The following is a 23,613-nucleotide window of genomic DNA, read 5'->3' as shown; positions in this document are numbered from 1 at the left end:
TTGTTCTGTACTGTTCCGCCGTGTCTCTTTGTGTTTACCTTCTCAACTCAAATTTTACTTTTTAATTTTCTTCATCTTTTTCTCCTTCTGTCTCAGTGTTTTGGTGCATCGAGGTTTCGTAACATAACTTTACTGTATAGTATCTGTAAGCTTTTGCATGAACCATGACACCATGTTAATAATAATAATAATAATAATAATAATAATAATAATAATAACAACAGAATGAGAGAGAAACTCGTAGAGAGAATAGGAAAAGGAGGATAGGGGAACAAAAAGAATGTAAAAAAAAAAAAAGTGGTGGGGTAAGGAGAGATAAAGGGAGGAATGCAAGAAAAAAAAGATAAGGAAGGAAAGAAACGAAGAAGGAAACTTAGGGGAAATAAATATGGAGAAAATGATAGATGGTAGGGAGGAAGGAGGAAAAAGGAGACATAGTGAAATGAGAGAGGAAGACAGAATAATATGAAGAAACAGAGACAACAGTGGATTCAGAGATATACAAGGGAGTCAGAGATATGTGGGAAAGGGCGACAAACAAGAGGGACAATTCATTATGAAGATCAAGACTGAAGGCAAACAATAAGGGAAACACATAAAAGTTAAGAAGTCTGAGAATTAAAAAAAAAAAAAAAAGTGGAATGAGACATGGGAGAACCTAGTTAAAAAACACAAAATAACAAGACGAGGCAAGGAGAGGTACAGAGGTGTCTAAGACAGAGCGGACATAGATGATATAGGGAATCTAAACGAAAGACGAGGACAGAAACACTGACATAACAGAATGGTCAACTGCGGAACTGATTAGGTGAGTGAAGTAAGGAGTTCAGCTAAGTTGTGGGTGGAAAAACGGAACACAAGATAGCAAGAGGAAAAGGTACAAAAAAGAGATAGAGTAAGAAAGATGAAACGACGATTTAGCTGAGAGGAGATGAACAGGGTAAAGATAAGAGGAGAATAAAGACGAGGAAGAGAAGAAGGTAAGGACGAAGAGGAAAGGAAAGCAAAGAAGGAAGAGGTAGAGGGAGAAAGGAGGGCAAAGAAGAAAGAGGCAGAATGTAGGATATGGAAGGGGTAATCACGGAAGAAAGTGTCACGAAACGGATGAAAGCGGCGAAGGGAAGTGGGGGACATTGGAGACGTGAGTAAGCAATGTGGAACTGCCCAACTTTAAATTGAGGACGTCTGGGCCTGGCACCGAAATGAGAAGGGGAGGAAAGGGGGTTCCAGGAGGGAGGTATGGAGGGTAGAAGGGGGAGGGATTAAGATAAAGAGAGGGGAAGTGAAAGAGGTAAACAGAAAAGGAAGTCGATAAGGGAGGATGGGTAGGACGAGGATGGATGAGGGTAGAGGGAACTATGGGGAGGGGGTAAAGCGAGAAGGGATGTAGAGGGCAGGTTCGGAGAGAAGAATGGGGATGGGTGAGGGTTGATAGAAAAACAGGAAAATAATGGGAGATGGAGAGTAGAAACAGAGGGTATGGCAGTTAAAAAGGTAAAGGAAAAAGGTGAACAGGGAAGGGGAGAAGGTAAAGGGGACAAAATTGGTGCAAAGAGGAGGGGATAAGTGACAGATCAAGGGGAAGGGGAGAAATGGAGTTAGGAGGGGAATTAGAAGAAGGTATAATGGTAAGAGGAAAGGGTGGAGAGGAAAAGGAATAAGGTAAAGAGGGAAGGAAAGACAAGGGATGGGAAGGAAAAACGGGGGAGGGGAAGGGGGACGAAGACAAAGGGAAAGGGGTGGGAGGTAGAGGCATGAAGTATGAAGGCTGAAGGGCACAGGGGAATGAAAGAAAAGAGGAAAGGGGAGAAAAAGAGGGTGAGGGAAGGAAACGAGGAGGGGGAAGGGGAGGGGAGAGTATTACGTGCCCTTCCTTTGTACAAGGTCACCGTGCCTGGTAGTGGTGTGGGGGGAGTGAGAGAGAATGGTGAAATAAGAGGAGTAAGCTCAAAACTGGAGAGAGAGAGAGAGAGAGAGAGAGAGAGAGAGAGAGAGAGAGAGAGAGAGAGAGAGAGAGAGAGAATCAAAAAGGGGGACAGACTAATAATAATCCTCTTCCTCTCTTTTTACTTTAATACTCTTCCCGCTTTTCGTCCTCATCACCTTCGCTCTTTTTTTTTTCACTCCTCCTCCTGCTCCCTTCACTGCCTCCCACTTCCCTTTTCTACTGTTCTCCATTTTTCCTCCCTCTTTTCGCCCCTCCCTTCTCCTCTCCGTCCTCCCCCCCCCCCCGCCCTTGCCCCATTCCTCTCCTTAACAGAGCGTGTCGTAGGGTAAGTTCGTGATGTAGGTACGTAGGTAGGTCAGTAGGTAGGCACTAGGCAGGCAGGTGGGTGGGTGGGTAGGAGGAAGGTAGACACTCAGTGATTAGACTAGGAAGTTGGTAGCTAGGTGGTAGGAACAATAGTCTAAAAGTTTGTCCGTCTGAAGATATCAGTCGTAGAACAAAATGAAAAACACAACAGGTTATTAATTAAATGGGAAGGATAATTTTTGCTGAGTGAGTAGAGATCGGTGAATGAAATTGTATATAGGTGGGTAAATAGATACCGTAGGCAGGTCATTATATGGCAGCAAGGCGAGTACATGACTAGATGAATGGGTAAAAAAATAGACAAGAAATGAGTACATGGATGGGTTGGTGGATTGGTAAAGGATGGGCCTCATTAGAAAAGAAAAAACTACGAATAACTATAAGGCAGAATTAAATAGGAGGATCAGAGAATAGGTGAGTCGGTAAGTGGGTGTATTTTAATTATTTAATGCACAGTACCTGGCTCCAGGCTTAGACAACAGTCCATTTCCTGAAGCCTAGCAGTCCACTGCACCTGCAGATGGTGGCACCCACTCTAACATGTCACTGCTTGGTCACTGACACCTAACCCAGTATAATGAGTCACGCTAGGGCTATCTCATTCAGGAAAAGTACTGTCTGTATGAGCGGGACGTTTTTTCCGAGGCAGTGAGTCATTTAGAAGATTAGCAAGAACTAGTCCTCACGCTGTTGCTGTTCGAAACCAGTCTCGTCACCTTATCATCAGCAGTCCACTCTTGTGCTCTTGTTGATAAGTAAAGACAGAACTGAGAAGATAAAGTACGTACCGGAAGATACGTAGACTGGTAGCTAGGAATGTACAGGAGATCATAAACACGTTGATGGATAGTGTGCCTACGTTGGCTGCTGTAGATGGGTTGACTGGTAGGTAGAAGTGTAGCAGAGAAGATTGGCTGGTAAGTCTAAGAAGAAATAATGATGGAAAAAAGACTAATGGGTACGTAGACAGGTAAATGGAAAGGCAGAAATGCAGAGAGGTAGATGAAAACGTACGATATTTAGGTAACTTAACAAATAAGCACGTAGAAAGATAAACAGACAGATACGAAAGGCCGCTATATACCTATAGGTATATAAGGTAGACTGAATGAAAAATACGAAGACTATAATATGACAACTCAATGGCAGAAATGTTATGAAAGTAATTGGGTAGATGACATGATACGAAGGTAGATTTAGAAGAAACAGATAATGAAGCATACATGTAGGTGAGAAGGTACAAAAATAGATAAGGATAGGCAGACAAAGTTGATGTAGACAAGTAGCTACGGTACACAAGTACGTGAAGTACACCCTCGTCTACTTGTGTAGACAGAGAAAGGACAGAACTGAACTAGTAAAATATATGGTAGATAGGTGACGTAAAGAGATACACAAGTTGAAATGAAGGTAGAGAAGCAGACAGGTATGTAAAAAGTGGAGGCAGAGGAGGTAAAGAGGTAGACAGATGCAAAGGTAAAGATGTGAAAAGGTAAATAAAAAGGCAGAGGTATAAGAGGAAAAGAGAAAGGCAGGTTAGATAAAATGGTAGAGATAAATAAGTAGGTAAGATAGAAGTAGACAGGTAGATAAGTCAGAGATATAGATGAGGCAAAGTTAGACAGGTAGAGAGGTAGACACATAAGAAGGTAGAGAAAGCAGACATGAAAATAGGATACTCCAGTGACAGATGGGAAGGTGGATAGGTGGACAGGTAATCCTCCCGCTGACCGCCCCTTCCGGCAATTAAAACCACAGCACACAACTGCCACCATCGCCACTACCATCACCATCACCATTACTGTCAACCCTCCTATTACTTTCACACCACCGACACTACCACCTTTATCCCCACACATACCACCAAAACTACCATCAACATCACCACATCCATAACTTTCATCACTGCTGCATCTACCGTCACTACCACCTGCACAACTAATCACCATCACCACAACTATTGGCATAACAACTTATGTCACCACTCCTGGCACGAGCACACCACCTCTTCTACCACCATTTTCACCAGAAATATCACCACCTATACCCCATTTTCCATCATCGCTACCAATATCATCACCATGACTATAAACCTGTCACGCCACCACCACCATCATCACCGTCTACAGCACGGACATCACCCCACTATCAGCTTCACCATATGCCCAGTATACTACTATAACTGCCATCACAACTACCATTGCCTTCAACTTACCACCACTCCCACCGCAACAACAACAATCTCTCTCTCTCTCTCTTACTAGACGAATTCATTCAATTTTGGGCTTCCTAATGCAGTATAAGTTAATTTGAATAGTCCTCCCCCCTCCAAGTTTAATCTAATCGTCTGCATATAGCAAGAATAAGTTTTAACGAAGTCATCGTACTGAAACGATGAGAGAGAGAGAGAGAGAGAGAGAGAGAGAGAGAGAGAGAGAGAGAGAGAGAGAGAGAGAGAGAGAGAGATTAAAGCCTTCAATTCGATGATGTGATTTATATTTCAGTGTTATCTCCAGACGCTTATATTTGTCTTAAGATATCCTATTTCGAACTGTAAGGGTTAGATTTTGCCTTCAGTAACTTTTGCCTACGAGGGGCTCTCCTAAATATGGTACAGTTACCTGCCAGAAGCATGAATACACTTCAAAATAGCACTGCACCGAAGGGTTGACGACAGAGACAGGCTTAACGACGCGAACAAGCTTACCAAGATAATCTCAATCCCTACAGCCCGAGGATGTCACATATTTACTTCTTCCTGCTGCCAGACTATTTGAAAAAGTTTAAATCACCGTAATAGTGAAATGGTTAGTGGAAGGTATAAAAAAAACTCGCCTGGTCAAAATATTTCTTCTAAGCTGAATAAAATCGTCTGAAGATAGCATGAATAAAATAAAAGACGTCCTCAGGTTAAGAGAGGATAACGACAGAGAAAAAGGCTTAACGAAACGGCCAAAATTAACAACAGACAGGCTTAACGAGAGAGAGAGAGAGAGAGAGAGAGAGAGAGAGAGAGAGAGAGAATTAACAATAAGGAGAGGCTTAACAAGGGACAGTTAATGATGGCAGATAGGTTTAATGAGGGACAGGCGTAACGACTGATACAGGCTCAACACCAAACTGACTTTACAACAGACGCTGACAGGCTTAACGACTGACGAACTGATCTAACAACACGGAAAGGCTTAACAAGAGAGTCAGGCTTAAGCACTGATTGACGGGGGAACTGAAAACCACTCATCCCGCACTGATAACTGTCCCACTGAACTGCGACGGGATCTCCTCCGGCTATGATTGTGGCCAGACAGCCGGATAGCCACGTAGTGAGGCATGGAGAGATATATTGATGGACAGGCGAACAGATAGACAGTTAAGGTAGATATTGGTGAAAACTTAGATAAACTGCTAGATAAATCGATGATAAACAAACACACAATGTATGGAAGGATAGACAGATAGACAGCAAGAAACAGACATATCAAAGTTACCAAGCTCAATGCTCCGATATGGGAGGACAAATCAAAATAATAATAATAATAACTACCACCACCACCACCACCACCACCACCACCACCACCACCATCATCACCATGATGATGATGATCTCTTCATCCCATCCAAGGCTGGCGTGTGATACAGGACACAGAGAAAAGGAAATATACTAAACTCCTAGACTGTACCGTCACTATAACATAAAAGAGGGGTCAACTGTACCGTCACTATAACATAAAAGAGGGGTCAACGCTTTCTCCCCCTCTTAGTAAATGCCACAGTAGCCTATGTGCCAAGCAGTACACTTCGTTTGGGTTACATAAGAAGAGGGGAAAAAAAAAAAGCAGGCAAGCTAGTGTGTTCTGCAACCTCACACCTGCTTGGCCAACAACAGTAGGCTATCAGCATCATCAAAACAAGCTTCTCACACTCATAGTGACACCGACACCCATGCAGTCTTCTCTGTTTCGCTCTAAACTATAAAGAAAATCGTCTTGCTTCAGCTGCAATAGATTACTGGCTTACTGGTGTTGTCTTGACCTTAGGAGGGTAACAGTTTTACCTCACAGGCTTCGATACTCATTTCCAGTTGAAGGAAATCTTCTGGCGTTGGCAGGAAGAGAAGAGTCTACTGGAGATGTCCCGACTACGTAAAAGTTAAAACTGCCAAACTATAACTCTCTTATTCAAAGGGCGATGCTCACTTACTCTAAACTCATAAACTCAAAAGTTTTTCAATTTCTGGTTAAAACTCTCTGAAGATCTCTTGCATAAAACCTTAGATCCCCACATGTAGAAATTTTCACAAACCAGAATTCTAACTCAAAATCTGCCCTGCTAAAAATAAGATCCTCACTCTCAAAAACCCTTTACAGTTAAATAAAATTCTTACTCAAAATTTCTGACACGATAATTACAACTCATGCACACAAAAGTTCTCACGCTGTAAGTTGCAGAGTCATCAATGCACAAACGCAGCAGCCACCACGTACTAACCTTTATATAGATTTTATGACCTTTTAAGACAGGAGCGACGCATAATATAAAAGTAGGTTAACGCAGTGTGACTCATAACACGATCCAGAGATGCCCCAATGCAGAGATTATGCCACACATTTTACTGAACCTAGAACAAACTTTTACTATGCTTACGGTAGTTCCTTGGTACTGCAGGGATTAATGAAACTTGCATCTAACACCTTTTCGAAAAATTCTCTCCTATGCAGTGCCCCAATACAGACATTTGCCAGACAGTTAACTCGTCTCAGAAGTTCCCTGGTACTCGAGGGATTATTGAAGGCTGTATCTAACACCTCCTGTTTTAACACTCACTTTTAAACTGAATATATGCGTAGATTAACTCTGTGAATCATAATAAGACACAGCGATGCCTTAAAGCAAATATTTAGCAAGACACTGAAATAGGCTTAGATGAGCTCCTTAGTACTGGGAGAATTAATGAAGGCTGTAGCTAATCCTTTCATTTAAAAAATTCCTTTTAAACTGAACGCATAAGTAGATTAGCTCAACATGACTCATAATGCAATACAGGCATGACCTCATACAAACATTTTACTAAGTTTAGAAGAGTCTCGGCACTGAAAGGATTACTAAAGATTGTATTTAACCCCTCCTGTTCTTCCAGTCTCTCCTAAAATTAATCTGAAACTAGGTTAAGAAAGTGTGACTCATAATACGATTTGGAGATGCCCTAATATCCTTTAGCTCTCTTGACGCAATAATAATATAACTAGGCCAATTATACATTACGATGCAAGTGGTCTGTTGCTATCACAATCAGGAGTTCTTCGACACTTCCCTGCCGGCTGTTGCGATGAAAGGTGTTACGTGAAATGCTCGTTATGTGATAGAAGTATGCCAAGGAGGGATCTGTTTGATGTTGTAGGAGGGATGACAGTTATGGAAGACAGGACAGAATACTGGCAGAGGGTTGTCAATGATTTTTTTTTTTTTCTCGTGACAGTACACAGCAATATAATATGAGATGGAAGGATACTCTGACGTTTGAGAAGAAATAAACGTGGAAGACAGGACACGATTCTGGCACGTGACTGTCGGCAAACTTCTGCTCGTGATAGTACATTGACCTAATGGTATTCTGCGCCCCCATGAACTGTGTCAGAGGTTGTTGCTCGGTACAAGGCTAGGGTACAGCTTCACAGGCTTGCGTAATGCCACCTGGTCCATGAGGGGTGAAAAGGTGGAAGAGAAAACGACAGAAAAAGTAGTTCTGGGAGTATGAAAAACGGTCAGCCTGTAAGTACTGCGAAATATAAACAAGAGTAATGTATGCAGATGATACTGAGAGAGAGAGAGAGAGAGAGAAAGAGAGAATGGATGTCACACACACACACACACACACACACACACACACACACACACACACACACACACACACACACACACATTCTATAAACATATAATATATATATATATATATATATATATATATATATATATATATATATATATATATATATACACACACACACACACACACACACACCAGTCACACAGTCAGCAAAAAATTCATGTAAAACTAGCTACGGACTAGCTACGCGATATGAGCATTGTAGTAAGATACTGATAATTACAGTACTGATACTTACAATGGTTAAATGAAAAGCACTGACTGATGATGAGTCGGTACGCATTCTGAGGGTTACGTCAGCAGTTTAACACTCAGGCATCTAACAATCACTCTCAATAGAATGAAGTCGTAAGCCATTAGTAGTTAGCACTTAGATCGGAATTTGAAGTAAGGCCATATTGATATCTGTATGTAACTTCTATTTCAAGATTTGTAAGTAGCGAATTTGTTTATCATCTGGATACAGAGATGTGTAAAAAGTACCTACCAGTACTGCTGTTCTATCTGTATTGGTGTTCTGTATTTATTAATCCTTCTCGTGTAATGTTCATATATATACGAATTCTAATGTAACTTACTATTATCACTGTATTTACATGTCAGGAAATAGGGCAAGAAATCGCCCATCATGGTTGTATTTACAATGCCTGTTATTAATCGGTTGTGTCTATTGCTGATATATCTCATTTTGCACTACACAAAAAGCTTTTCAGTCTTTTACGACGGAGATGATTACTTCAAACAAATGAACGTAATTTAATAAAATGGCTTAAATCTGAAAACCACTGTAACAGTATTGGGGACAAACTTACATAATGCTTAGACAGCAAAACTAAATGTCCGTGACAGTCATAATATGAGGTTCAGAAGGCCAGATTTCCAACCCACTCAGAGTGAAAGTGTCTTAAAATTGTTTTTCTGTCTTACACAAGACGACTTTATCCAGCTGAGGGGGTTTGGGGTCTCTGTTAATAATAACTCTTCCGTGAAACAGTTACCATACACCTGGCATTAAAAGTCCTGTCTTCTCTCCACCTTCTCTCTCCAGGATATAAAGCTCATTGTGGTGCATCACATGCAACCGATACTGATGAATTTGTTAGGCCACAGAACAATGTCATCAGTGTCGACTTCTGTTATTTCACTAAGCAGAAGCAACAGGATTTTTAGTGTCAACTGTACATGAAGTGTCACAGTGCTAATGATGAATTCTTTATACAAAAAGCTACATGCGGGACCTAACGATAGGCTATATTATTCGACTGGAAGTGAGTCGTAGGTGACAGTGTTGATATTGATACCATGTATCTTTTCATGGTCGAAACAATTTGGACAATGCATGAGAAAAGAGTGAGTCTGAGTGATAATGTGTAGGCATTATAGGCACTAGTATATATCTCATATCACAAGGTACAAGACGTGGCGGCGTTCATCGACAGTTGTACTGTATATACCTTACACGTGAAATTTAATATACAGCATCCTCGTTGTCTTAAGGAACAACATAATGCTTAGCCTATTACACTTTACAAGTTAAAGTCTATGATGACTGGTATATGGTGTAATTGTGTAGTACCGTACTGCCGACAATATTTTCATGCTTATATGTTATCAACCATTCCTTTACAACTATGTGAAAAACTAATCGTCCTCACCTAACTGAATGGTGTTGGTAAATTTGTCAAATCATACATGCAAATGTTGCAGCATTACCCGCCAAATCCAATTCAGTGCATAATACTCCATATTTTGTAGTTGATTGACTTTGAACATAGCATAACCCTCACGTGGTCGTGAAACTCCCGTTTCTTGCTACACTAATCGATTTTATTCAGCTATGAATGAGCGCAGTAACTTCAGTCATAATACTGTCATTATAAGCCTTCTCAAATCGGGACCTAATATTGAATACATCAACCGTTCATAGTCGGGACAACTCTAGTATTCTTTTCCAGCTTTTGTCAGACGAATTTATTCAGGTGAATGCAGAATGAGAAAAGAGTGAGTCTGAGTGACAATGTGATTATAAATTTTAAGGGTATGTTTATATAGCTTATGCACATCTGCTCTTTTATTCTGATTAGCAGAAAAATGTACCCACACGCTGAAACTGAGCTTACTGTAAAGACGTTATAATTGCGACCCACCTTGGATCTTCTAAGAGTCCAAGTTCGGCAGAAAACTTTGTATCTTCACATTTGACAGTTTCATTATTCAAACAGTTCTTCCATCAGAACAATTCACTGCACTGTGTAGTCAAGGGCCGTATTCTTGTCGCCTTAGAAGACTTATAAGCTCCTTTTTCTCATCGATTTATTATGAGCATAATACCGTAATACTGTAATGTACGAGTATGTTGTTTATGTCTCTTTACTGTTCCCCTGCTCTACAAAAAAGCCATAGACGAAAACAGTATTGTGTCTTATGCAGAAACATACTAGAAAGAGGCGCAACTGAGCCTGCATAGTTGACCAGAATGCGCACCCGATACACACTAATGAACTTCCATGTGATTTAGTGTCACATGGGAACTTAACGACGTAAATTGATAATCAGACAACTCTGTCCATTACGGAAAATTGTCTAAGTACAGTGCAAATAGGGTTATATTCGTAGATAGTACTGTCGACTTGTTTTTTATTTAACCCCTTCAATGTAGTGGCATCTTTTGTTTTTTAGTTTAGGACAGATTTTTCGAACTGAATGGATGAAATACAGCCTTCAATAATCCTTCTCCCTCCCTGTACTGCGGCACTTTCCTAATCACAGTAAAATGTCAGGTTGTAGCAAGAATGTAGTATAAAATGACGTCACCGCATCGAAGGGGATAACATCACAACACTGGTAATAAGCGCGCGCGCGCACACACACACGCACACGCACACGCACACGCACACACACACACACACACACACACACACACACGCACACGCACACACACACACACACACACACACACAACTATACTTACAAAGATGTATTACTTCTACAAGACTAAATAAGGCGTTGTAACCTTAACTATCATCTGTAAGGTAATATGCAACCCGTATGTCCGTAAGACTGGTTAGCTGGGTGCTTGTCTGTTCGCTCTGCACATCCTCATTTGCATAAACTATTTGATCACTTTTTCGGACTTTTTTTTTTTAACATGCTTTCTTGCTGCAACCAGAATATTCTACTCAGCTTAGGAGCGCACCCCAGTAGTTAAAGGGCAAATCAAGTTTGTAGCTAACCCATTTAGCTGGAAAGGGTTCTCCTTTTTTCCCCAGCTGACTCCAGTCGTCTGGAAATAATAACCTTTATACTTCATCGAAGTGAATGGGTTAAATAGGATTTTAAATATGGCCTTCAAATAGTGGTGAAGGTAAAATATGGAAAACAACACGTCTGGCTTGTGTGTCCATCCTCCGTTGGCACTTCCGTCTTGGTGGCTGTGTGTCGTGAAACATAGTTCTAGTTATTTATTGCCTCCACATACGGTGATATACTCAGTATGAAGGCTGATCAAAAGTGGAAAGTATGACGAATTTACCACAAAAATAGTATTATATCAAAGTTTTACCTTTTATACACAGCCTGAATCAAACTGAACCATAATTTTGTTGAATTAGGAAGCTCTCTAGAACCTTCTTCTTTGCTATCCATATCTCATTCTAGTAGTTCAATTACTCTTCTATAGTATGGGCCAACCGGCCTACTGCAGTTATCCTCTCTTATGTGCTTACGTTCATCCTTATTAGTTATTTATGCATTTGCACGTTCGCTGCCTCATGATATTTACGCCAGTCGTGGTTGTACAAAAACATATAGGCAACAAACAATAGAATAATGAGATGTAATATGTAAAAATATCAAGGAAGAGATGCTAGAAAACTTCCTTAGCCGAGGAAAATATGGCCTATTGTATGTTTGCCTATCTGGTCGATATGCTCTCGCCTGACAAAAAAAGATTAAACTCCCCAAGGGTAACGTCATCTAACCTCATCCGATATTCTAAAATTAGCACATCCACTGTATGTATTCGTTTTCGTTTTATACTGCTGCAGCTGACGAGGACAGTAAGCAGGTAATTTCAGTCATACCTCACACAGAAAATCCGACAGCTGAATATTATACTTCAGTTACGAAATGTTACTACTCGATTACGATACAATGGTGCATAATCACAATGAATCTGTATATGAAGCATTATACTTCCATATTTTCTTACACAGTAAGGGTTAGATGAAAACTGATGGAAGTGGAAAGTAAGACAAGTGAAACTGCTACTGCAGGGAGTTACACCATTACTGCACAGGGCCACAGGCTACTCTATTCAATCTAGACATTTAAGGCAAGAGTGAAAAGTCGCTTTCCCCCCCCCCCCGTGGCATTGTGTGACCAGCAAACTTCATTCACTCCTGGGATTTAAGCTCTTCAAAACGTTGACGTCTTTTCATATTTTATTCTTGCTGTCTCAAGACGATTTGACAGCTCAGGAAAAGCATTCTGAGCTGAATATAACCTTCATTAATCCCTTTACAGCCCGCTGCTCTCCCTAAAGCTGTATAAAATCGTCTAAATGTAGCAAAAAAAAAAGGGGGGGGGAGGACCTTACTAAAGAAATTAAACAGACACGCTGCTATAAGTCGTCGAAAGTGGGTTAGAGAGACTGTTAAATAGACACTGAAGGGCCTAACTGAATAAAATCGTCGGGAGTGACCAATATATAATAAAAAGGACTAATGTCGATTTCAAGGGGTAACTTCTTCAGTCCGATAACGCATTTTTGTTTTACTAACTGCTACTTTCAGAGGCAATTATTCAACTATGGAAAAGCATTTTGAAATAGAGGATTAGCTTTAGCTTTAATTCACCCCTTCACTACCACAGTCACAGATCCTTCCTAACATTAATACGTTCGTCTGAAGGTGGATATAATACATTAAAAAAATATGCAACAAAAATATGATACTGTATAGAAGGCTGAAAATAAGTCTTAGAAAGTAGAAATGAGCGCCTGTTACCAAGACATTTCAGAACAGGCCCAAACAGCTGTACAGTCGGGGGCGATGACCACAAAAACCTATTTACCGAAAGAAGTAATGCTGGGGTCAGTATACTCGGCTACTCTATTGGGTTACTGTGGGGAGATGGGCCGACGGAGAATGTAAGCTCGTTCTGTGACACGGACGATCAGAAAAAAAAGTGAGAATGAGAGATAATGGGTGGGTGATAGAGAGAGAGAGAGAGAGAGAGAGAGAGAGAGAGAGGAAATAAAAGAAACAAATAAGGAAAATAATGTAAGTCATCAGCGAAAAGGGCACTGAAAGCGTACAGTACACAAATAAATGAATATATGAATAAACAGATAAAGAAAACAAAAGACAGCTTCATGAGCGGAGAAAGCATGTCAGATTAACAAGAAGGAAAACAGTTGGAAAAATAAAGAAATGAAAAAAAAAAATGAAATGAATGAACATACAGAAAAGCACGTATAAACACGAAAAGAACGAAACCTTGGGGAAAAAAAAAAAAAAGCGAGGTGAACGGAGGAAAGCAGGTAAAAAAGGCTATCAATGATCAAAAAATAATAAAAGAGTTTGAAGAATAAGGCAAGGTTAAGGTTGTTGTTGACGTGTTGTTCTTGTGGTCCCGTGTGTCTCTGAAACGTGAACCCGGTGGACTGAGGGAGTATGTTGCTCTTTTGCTGTCCACCTTCCTCCTTTTGGAGTACAGGTGAGCAGACTAGACAAAGAACGCCAGACACCAAGAAACCCATGAAAGGAAAGGAATGGAAAAGAAAAAAAGGAGAGGAAATCAATGGGAAAAGGAAAAGACAAAGCAAGGAAGGTAAGGGAAGGAAAGAAAAAGAGAGACATTAAAGAAAGGGAAAGAGATGAACAGAAGAGGGCAAGAAAATATAATAATAATAATAATAATAATAATAATAATAATAATAATCGTCATCATCATCATCATCATCACCATGAACCCGAAAACTCTTCAACGAGAATAAAAGAAAAAATGACAGAAATAAAGTTAGGTTCAGTACGCCTGTCACGATAAAAATAAAAAAAGAGAAAGCGAGGTCATAAGCCACCAGTAAGTTAGATAATATGTAAAATAAAAGAAAGATGAAGGCGTTGACCAAGGTAAATTAACCACAGGAAGAATGACACTATATAAAAGAAGGAAAAAAGATGAAAAAAAAAAAATGAAGTGTGAACCGTAAAATGTCAGAAACATGATTCAGAAATTGAGAGAGAGAGAGAGGGGGGGGGGTCACTGGCCGCCATTAAGAAATTGTGAAAACAAAAAGAATGGAAGAAAAAGCGAGGTGAACAGAGAGTGAGTACGGTACGCCAGAATCACAATACGTGTATGAGAGAGAGAGAGAGAGAGAGAGAAGGGTCATAGGCCACGCCGCCGCCGCAACATAACCCGGTGATAACACGCTGCTATTTTCAGTTTGAGCTGGTTTCTCTCGGGCAACTGAGCACATAATAAAATTGTGGGTGAACAGAGAGACTCAAGGGTGCAGTGACCTCTTGTGGTGGTGGCTGTAGTGACTGTGGTGATAAGCTGTGAATGCGATGGTGGAAGTGTGGTTAATGTGGTGGTGATGGTTGTGGTGGTAGGCGTAATGACTGTCGTGGTCATGGCATGGCTAATATGGAAGTGATGACTGTGGTGATGGAAGTGATGACTGCGCTGACTGTGACTATGGTTGTGTTAATGACTTTGGTGATGGTGGAAAAGTGGTCAATGTGGATATGATGTTTGTGGTGGTGACTGTGAATGCTGTGATAGTGGAAGAAAGAGGACCGTGGTGTTGGTGACTGGCGCTTTTGGGGTGAGAGAATGATGGTGGTGATTGTGGTGGTGACTATAGTGATGATGAGTTATGAATGTATTGTGGGAAAGTGGTGGTAGTACCTGTGGAGAGTAAGAGATTGTGATGATTGCTGGGGATGAGTGGCAATTATGAGGAAGAGGGTGCTAACTGTAGAGGTTGAGAGGAGTGACTTGGAATGAGTGGTGACTGTGGAAGTGGAAGAATGGTGAGGCTGTTATGGTAACTGTGGAGGTGGGAGAGTGGTGACTATGGCTGTGGAAGAATACTGGAAGAATCGTATACGTGAAGATGGAAAAGAGGTGATAATAGCCATGCCCGGGTGAAGGAGCAGGTTTTAGTGGTCGTAGTGAGTTGGTGTAGGTGAGAGGCCACTGTAGAGGTAAAAAGGAAGTCGTGGTGATTTTCTAATAAAAAAATATACAGTATACAGAACCAAAGGCTGGAAGACTGCAAAAGGCTGTCCTTCCCGGAAAAGCAAAGAGCCAAAGTCAAGATAAGTTACGGGAGAATGTTGTGGCGATATTGGTGGTGGGAGAATGGTGAAGGTGGCGGTAATGGTGACTGGTAGACATAACTGTGGAAGTAAAGCAGCGGTGACTGTGGTGGTGGGTGAGTCGTAATGTGGTGGTGAGGGGTGGTGACAGGACGTGAAGGTGGACTGGTGACAATGTTCTTGGGAAAGTAATGAAAGAGGCGACTGTAACTGGTGTTGTGAGGGTGGTGGTTGACCAGTGTAGTCGTGATGGTGAAATCGGGTGGGGTGAGTGAGGGTGAAGGTGGGAGTGTGGGAGGGAAAGAAGATTAGATGGAGGGAGGTGGGAGAGAAATGTGGAGGGATGGAGAATGTAAATGGCAAAAAGAAAATACTGGACAAAAAAAAAAAAAAGTGGAGGTGAGGAAGGGTAAGGTTGAGTGTGGCATGGAGTTGACTATCGAGGTGGAGGTGGTGGTGTAGAGATCACAGGGGTGGAGGTGGGGTAGGGATGTAATGGAGATAAAGGTGAACGTGAGGAAGGGTGAGGGTAGAGGAGAGGATGGGGTAAGGGTGGTGATGGAGAACGGAGAAGAGGGTGTGGGACGAGGAAGGGTGAGGGTAGGAGAGAGGGTGGGGTGAGGGTAGGGGAGAGGGTGGGGTAAGGGTGGTGATGGAGAACGGAGAATAAGGTGTGGGGTGAGGAAGGGTTGGAAAGAGGGTAGGGGTGATGGAACTAGGGTATGGGTGGGGTGGGATGGGACGGGGGTGGCGGAAGAAGGGAGGGTAAGTGTAAAGGTAGTGGGGTAATGGTAGACAACTGGGGTGAGGGGGAAGTAAGGGGTTGGGGTTGAAACTTCTTCAGGGAAGTATTCAAAGAATAAAGAAGGATGGGCATAGACTCGTAGAGGAAACAAGAAAGTAGTGGGGCGACTGGCCCAGACTGTGTTTTTCATAGAATCAAAGTTAAAATCTCTTGACTTTCACTTGGCCTAATCTTGATCGTCCCCCTCATCAAAAAAAAAAAGAAAAAAAAGAAAAGAAAAAAGAAAAATGAGCGAGTTCACATGGAAAAGATGAAATCATGTAACAGCCAAGGAATTTAATCAAAGTCAAGATGGCTCCAGAGGCATTTTGGCTTTGGGTTTGTAAACACATCTCGTGTAGTCTTGTTCGCGTGCTGATCGAAAACTATGAGAAATTTCTTTAATTCGTGTAACTCAAGCAACAAAGCAATTCGCACGGATATTACCGTTTTTGCAAGACCACCCCAAAAACTCAAGTGCATGTCACGTAAAAGTCAAGATGAAACTGATCCTTAAATTCTTGGAAAAGGCAACAGTACAGTACTATGATAGAGGCGATATGAATATATAAATGTATTAAGTAAAAAATGGTATTTGATTTTATGTAAATGAATTTTTTGGCTGCTCCAAACCTCACTACTACAAAAACGATAACAATCACACATATCATCGCCATCGGTGTCACTACTAATCAACCATCACCACGACAGTCACTACCCCAATGACTATAATCAGTGTACTATTAAGCACACTCGGATCACCTACATCACCATTGACAGTAAAGCAACTCACCACATCACCACCTCTAGCCCAACTCACCACACCCAACCATCACCTGTCAGTAACAACTACCTGCAAACCACCCATGAATAAAAACACCAGTTCGCGGACGTCGTGTAGCTGGTATTCTTTCTATCTCCAGACAAGTGCATTCAGCTTGGGAGGGATCTCTGACTGGAAGCATGTTAACTGGGCTATATCCAGCCCTTCAGTTTGAAGGCCAATAAAACTGTCTATGAGTAGCAACAAAATAATGTAAGTAAACACACACACACACACACACACACACACACACACACACACACTCTCTCTCTCTCTCTCTCTCTCAGCCTCCGGAAACTCCATTTTTTTTTTTTGCTCGGCCTGTTTCCCTGCTCTCCGCTTCCTCACTTTCACTCTTAGCATCTGGTTTCCCTCTCACTTCCTTTCCCTGCCGCCAGCTCAGAAAGTTGAAAGTGAAAGTACCATCTCCATGAACAGTACCGTGAAATTATACCAAGACAAGGAAATTGGCAGTAACAACATCCTATAAAAAAAAAAAAAAAAAAAAAAAAAAAAAAACGGTATATGAACACTGCAAGACTGAAAGTCGAAGTTCTCTGTACTGTACATAGTGAAACTGTTTAAAACCGAGGAAACTGGCAGTAACATCCGTAAGCAATAGCAAAATATATATATATATATATATATATATATATATATATATATATATATATATATATATATATATATCGGACGTGCGACTTTTTTTTTTTTTTTTTGCAGGCTTCTGAGCACTCTTTCCTTCTCATTATATTTATAAAAAAAAACACACATTAATATTCTCATGCATGTTATTATGTTAGCTAGGTCGGTATATAAATATATAAATAGCATAAGAGACAGGAAAGTACTAAGATAAAATATTCAAGATAAATCGCTAAGACAGAGGTCCTATAAAGCTTCCTACGTCAGCGAGAATACCACTCCTTACGACCCACACACCTTAATCCCGTGAAGGGTGGCCACAAACAAATCGCCTCCACGTCGCCTTGTCCTTTGCCATTTGGCTGCCTCTAGAGACAAGGCACATATCTGTTCTCTATCCTTGTTCTTCCTGCAGAAAACAAAATAATATAACCTTGGATAATTTTCCTCTTGTAACTAACATTTGTTTCTATATGAGGAATAGTAGGCATGTGAAAACTGCACTTCTCTTTTCCCAGTCCTTCCTGGAAGAAAAAAAAAAAATTAGTTATGACTGAAATATTCTTTGTTCATGAATATATCCCCTGAAGCAGTAGCTTATATAATAAAATATAGCCAGATTATAATAAGTCAGTAAAAATGGCAATTCAAGTGATTACACGTTGTACCCATATCTTTATCATATCGTCGCTATCAGCATATCGCTATTATAATATATAGCATCTGTTATTGTTGCTGTTGGCGCACTATCCAGTTCTGTTTTATTTATTTATTTTTTTTTTTCCCCTTTCATACATTTGTTCCTTCTCATAGTCGGTATGATGTCCTATCTTTTCCTACAATTTGTTACACTTTCTATATCGTTTTCTTTTATTTTTCATTTAGGTTCTTTTTTTTTTTTGTATTAATTCCCTCGATATATCTTCTTTGCCTCACACTGAAAGATATATAGTTGATTTTCATTTTCTTTTTTACACATTTCGCAAGGTAAGCTCTTCTCATACTAAAACATTTCTTTAACGTCTATCACTCTTATTCATAACATAAATATTATTCATGCTTTCTCGAAGTCCAATATTTCTAAATAGCTCAGCGTGGACAGAAACCTTGAGTAAAAAAGACAAAAGCTGGCTTTATTCTGATTTTCAGTATGAATATGGACTGCGAAAGCCCGGCCTATGGATCTTTTTGACTTTTACGAGTTTTAAGCAAGTGTTGCTCTTTTTCACTATATTTGGTTCTGTTTTCCCCTTCCTGTCAGGTTTTCAGTTACCCTATATTGTTTGTCTTAGAGTTGTATATCTCTTTCGTAATCAGTCTCATTTTCCTCACAGTGCCTTTTCATTTTCACTTCAGCTGCATCCTCTTCCCTGTTACTTATTTCTATGTGGCATTCTAACTTTTTCCGATTTGTCCAAAGCTCAAATCCAATTTCTTTAGACTCATACCGCAGTGCACATTTTGTTCTTCGTAGCTTCAATAATTTTGTAAAATTAGTCTGAATATCCATTATTTCTTTTCTCCCTTTATCTTTTAACTTCTTCCATGTTCTACCCCAAACAGTAACACAGTGTTACGTCATAATCACTACCAGTAGGCGTACATGTGTGTGTGCCGAGAATTGTTACATTAGATATCCCTACAATCGTTGAAGAGGAAAACGTTTTCTCTAGGTTCTTTGTGGAAAAAAAAAAATGTACTTTAATGGGTAACTGTTAATAACGTGAGCAAACCAGAATTTGTGCTATCTATTACACACACACAGACGTGTTAAACAGTAAATGGAGCAACCCAGGAAGACGTGTTAAACAGTAAATAGAGCAACCCAGGAAACAATTATTAATATCTAAATGTATGAATAAAAATACAATTATTAAATGACTGCCATCCTTTTAAGCATGTAAAAGAGGTTCTCTGTACCCCTATCCTCCCCCCCCCACACCGCCTGCTCCCATGGTAAAGCCATACATATTTAGTTTACGTGTAAATCTGAAATATTATCGTAAAATTCTAAATTTAATCACAACAGACAAAAACAAACTACAATAGTCAACTTCCACTTCTCCCACTCAATCCTGCATGTTACTGTCGGAAGCTCACTGAAGGGCAACACTGACTGTCAGATGTGATGAGCCAGAATATTTTGTATGTCTAATACAGGCAAACGGTGTCGAGTCATCTCTGTCTGGCCTCCCATGACGATGGTACATGAGCTGAAATTTGCCGTCCCTCGTTTAGGGAAAGTAAAGCAAGTTATAGGTATATACTTCATTCTACACACACACATACACACACACACACACACACGAACACTTTTTTTCTTAACCAGCGGCCGAGGTTTATCGACTGTAAATTCCCGACTCTCATAAGCTCGTTCCTCAGACTTCCATTATTGATTGTGAAAGTTCTGATACCAATTATAGAAGGAAGTATTTTTGTGGATGAAACAGCTCTCATTTTGTGGCGTGCTTGCTGATGGAGAGAAATTTTTTAATCTCTTCAGAACGAGGAGGATATCTTTTGACCCCTTTCAATATAATTCTTTTTAATTCTTGCCATCTCCTGACGATTTTATTGTTTAGAAGTGAAAGAAATGGCTCTGAAAACTGACTGACAGTTGCTCGAAAGAGAAGTGATTTAGTGTTCAGAATGAGGGGTCTCTCTCTCTCTCTCTCTCTCTCTCTCTCTCTCTCTCACACACACACACACACACACACACACACACACACACACACACACACACACACATTTTGCGCCATTCAGGTTCATTGCACCAAGAAAAACATGCCTTATTTCATCCATCTGCGTTTTCCTTAATGAAACACCCCTGCCTGAAGATAATCAAAGCTGGGCCGAAACGGTCGTAAGTTTCCAATAAATATTTCCATATGTGGGTGTAATTCTTCTGAAAAAAAAAAAAAAGTGTGTGTGTGTGTGTGTGTGTGTGTGTGTGTGTGTGTGTGTGCATAGTAACTCCACCTTTGCTGAAAAAGAAAGTCCTCATGTGTTATTCTGATTCGCTTTTCAAAGGACCGAGCTTATCTCAATAGTTATCTTAGTATGACTAAGGCAATATGATTCATTCTCTCTCTCTCTCTCTCTCTCTCTCTCTCTCTCTCTCTCTCTCTCTCCGTGTATCTGTCTATATGTCAGTTTTATATATATATATATATATATATATATATATATATATATATATATATATATATCCGTGTATCTGTCTATATGTTTATATATATATATATATATATATATATATATATATATATATATATATATATATATATATTCTGTCAACATCTCGCCGTGTCTGCTCTTCCTTTCTCATAACGTCAGGCGTTAGGCGGCTCCCTAATATTTTTTCTACCAGGATATTGCTGCACATTACATGGTAGGTCATTTATTCGCTTTCCGTTATTTTTGCAAACAGGCTGTTGGTGAGTAACCACGGTCTGTCTGGCTGAAGATTCGTCAATAGCAACCAAGCAACCACTCCTACAGGGCCGTCCCGTGCAGTGAACCAACGCCCCCTTGTGGTAGACAGCGGTCGCCAGAAAGAGGCGCGTGGATGAGTGTGATTTGGTTCCTGGATGGACACCGAATTTGCGGCTCTGCACTAAGTTGACAGGGGCACCATAGTAGGCTTCACATCACCTCGTTATTTGGTTATATGATTACAACCAGCGTTATAAATGGCTGAACACAGGAAGCCATTAAGGTTGTCACTCAATGTTAAGCCACCCGAAATGGAATGAAGAGTAATAAGTGACATGAAGGAATGCAGAAATAGAGAAAAGAGTAGACCAGCAAAAATAATAGCAGGGGTGAAGGAAGTAGGCAGGACTGCATCAAGTGAACTGATGACTCGTCACCACCAACCACCTACAGTAGGCTTACAAAAAGACTTTTGAAAAAAAAAAAAAAAAAAAAAAAAAAAAGGAGTTGCTAGGGAGATCTCTAGGTTCAAGAGAATGTTCTCTGCTTAGTGTTCAAGCTTTTCTGGTTTTTCTTAACAGAGACTCTGATTCTTTTAAATGAATCGTACTTTATTAGTCCAAATAAAATATATGTTCATGCGATCATAAGGGAATTAGCCTAACGGGGAAAGTATTAACAAACACTCGTAAACTTCCTCTCACTTTGATAAAATCGTCTGGAGTCAGCTGCAGTAGAATACGTTATGTCCCGATCGCAAGAGGTTTATAATAGTGACTGTAATAACATTCAGACATACAGTACTGGAAGTCACAGCTGAATAAAATCGTCTGGTTAGCTAGCTTACATTACTAGAATTATCCCTACCATCTGAGGGTTAATCCTTAACCAATTTCCACGTCCCCTACTAAACACAAGCACCTCTTTCACATAACTGTCTTTTCCCAACTCCATGTTTCCTTGTTCCTCTTACTTCAGATCTGTGCCACCATTTCAAGACGTCCTGTTATGATGAAAAACATTTTGAGAGAGAGAGAGAGAGAGAGAGAGAGAGAGAGAGAGAGAGAGAAATGCAGCATAGAAAATGGATGTGCACCAGAGAAAACATTACTACATTTAAGGTTAACTACACTAAATACCTGCAGCTCATCGATTTAAAGATAGTTATCTGTATTTCATGTTAGTACGTAAGCCCATTATGTTTTTATATGTAAATCACCGGTATAAAAACTGTTCGACTCCTATACTTACTACAGGCCAAATGAACTCGTATGTCACTGGTAAGAACTGAATACTAGATATTTCGTCACGGTCATCTATCTATCTATTGCCAGACGCCTTAATCCCTTATACGGGGTGGCTACAAACAAACCGCCTCCACGTCACCCTGTCCCCCGCTATTTCACATCCCTGCTCCCAGTTCACCCCACCCCTCTCTCATATACCTCTCCACTCCATCCCTCCATCTCATCCCTGGCCTTCCCCTCCCTCACTCCCCGTCCACCTCACTCACATATACTCTCCTCGTCAGTCTCTCACTCTATCCTCTCCACATGGCCAAACTACCCCAATGTGTTTCTCATAACGGTTCCCATCACATCCACATCCACACCACAACACTCATTCACTTCCTCATTTGTCAGTCTGTCTCTCCATGTGACGCCACAGTCTCCTCTCAAGTAACTCAGTTCCACTGCTCTCACTCTTGATTTGTGTCCCTCCAACAACGTCCAAGCTTCACTTCCATACGTTAGAAATGGTATCACAATACTGTCATGTAGTAACTTTTTCACTTCCATGCTCACTTCCCTGTTTCTTATCATTGCCTTCAAGGAACCAGCAACCTTTCTTCCTTGTTGTACCCTTTCAAGCACTTCACCCTCCAAACTTCCATCCTTACTCATCACACTACTTAAACGTACTCACATTTTCCAGTTCCTCATCGTCCAACCTCACTGTACATTCACTGACTTCACCTCTCTCGAAGACCATAGCTTTACTCTTCGCTACATTCACCTTTAGATTCCGTTTCTTACACATACTCCCAAACTCATCCACCAAGCCTTGCAGCTCCCCTTCGTCTTCACTCAACAACACAGTATCATCTGCAAACAACAGTACAGGGAGTTTCCAAACACTGCCCTCTCTCATTAGGGCTACTCCAACATCCACTGCCCTACCTTGTATCTCTTTTATAACCCTATCCATATACAGACTGAACAACCATGGAGACATGACACATCCCTGTTTCAACCCAACCTTCAAATAGAAGAGCTCAGTTCATTATCCACACGCACTGCAGCCTTAGCACCCTCATACATACTCATCACAGCATTCAACAACTTCCCATCTACTCCATATATTCTTAATACTTTCCTCAATCATTGTCTATCCACC

General features: G+C 40.6%; 1 protein-coding gene across 1 annotated transcript in view; it reads right to left on the bottom strand.

Moving 5' to 3' along the window:
• Cen (cerebellar degeneration-related protein 2-like) overlaps positions 1-23,613 on the bottom strand; it is a 168,290-nt gene that overhangs the window by 107,957 nt on the left and 36,720 nt on the right. The gene's annotated exons all lie outside the window — the stretch shown is intronic.

The sequence above is a fragment of the Coenobita brevimanus genome, chromosome 55 (genome assembly GCF_032717465.1).
Source record: "Coenobita brevimanus isolate Jiangsu-jjx chromosome 55, ASM3271746v2, whole genome shotgun sequence".
Taxonomy (NCBI): domain Eukaryota; kingdom Metazoa; phylum Arthropoda; class Malacostraca; order Decapoda; family Coenobitidae; genus Coenobita; species Coenobita brevimanus.
Note: the sequence above shows the minus strand (reverse complement) of the source record. Positions and strands in the feature narration are given on the sequence as shown.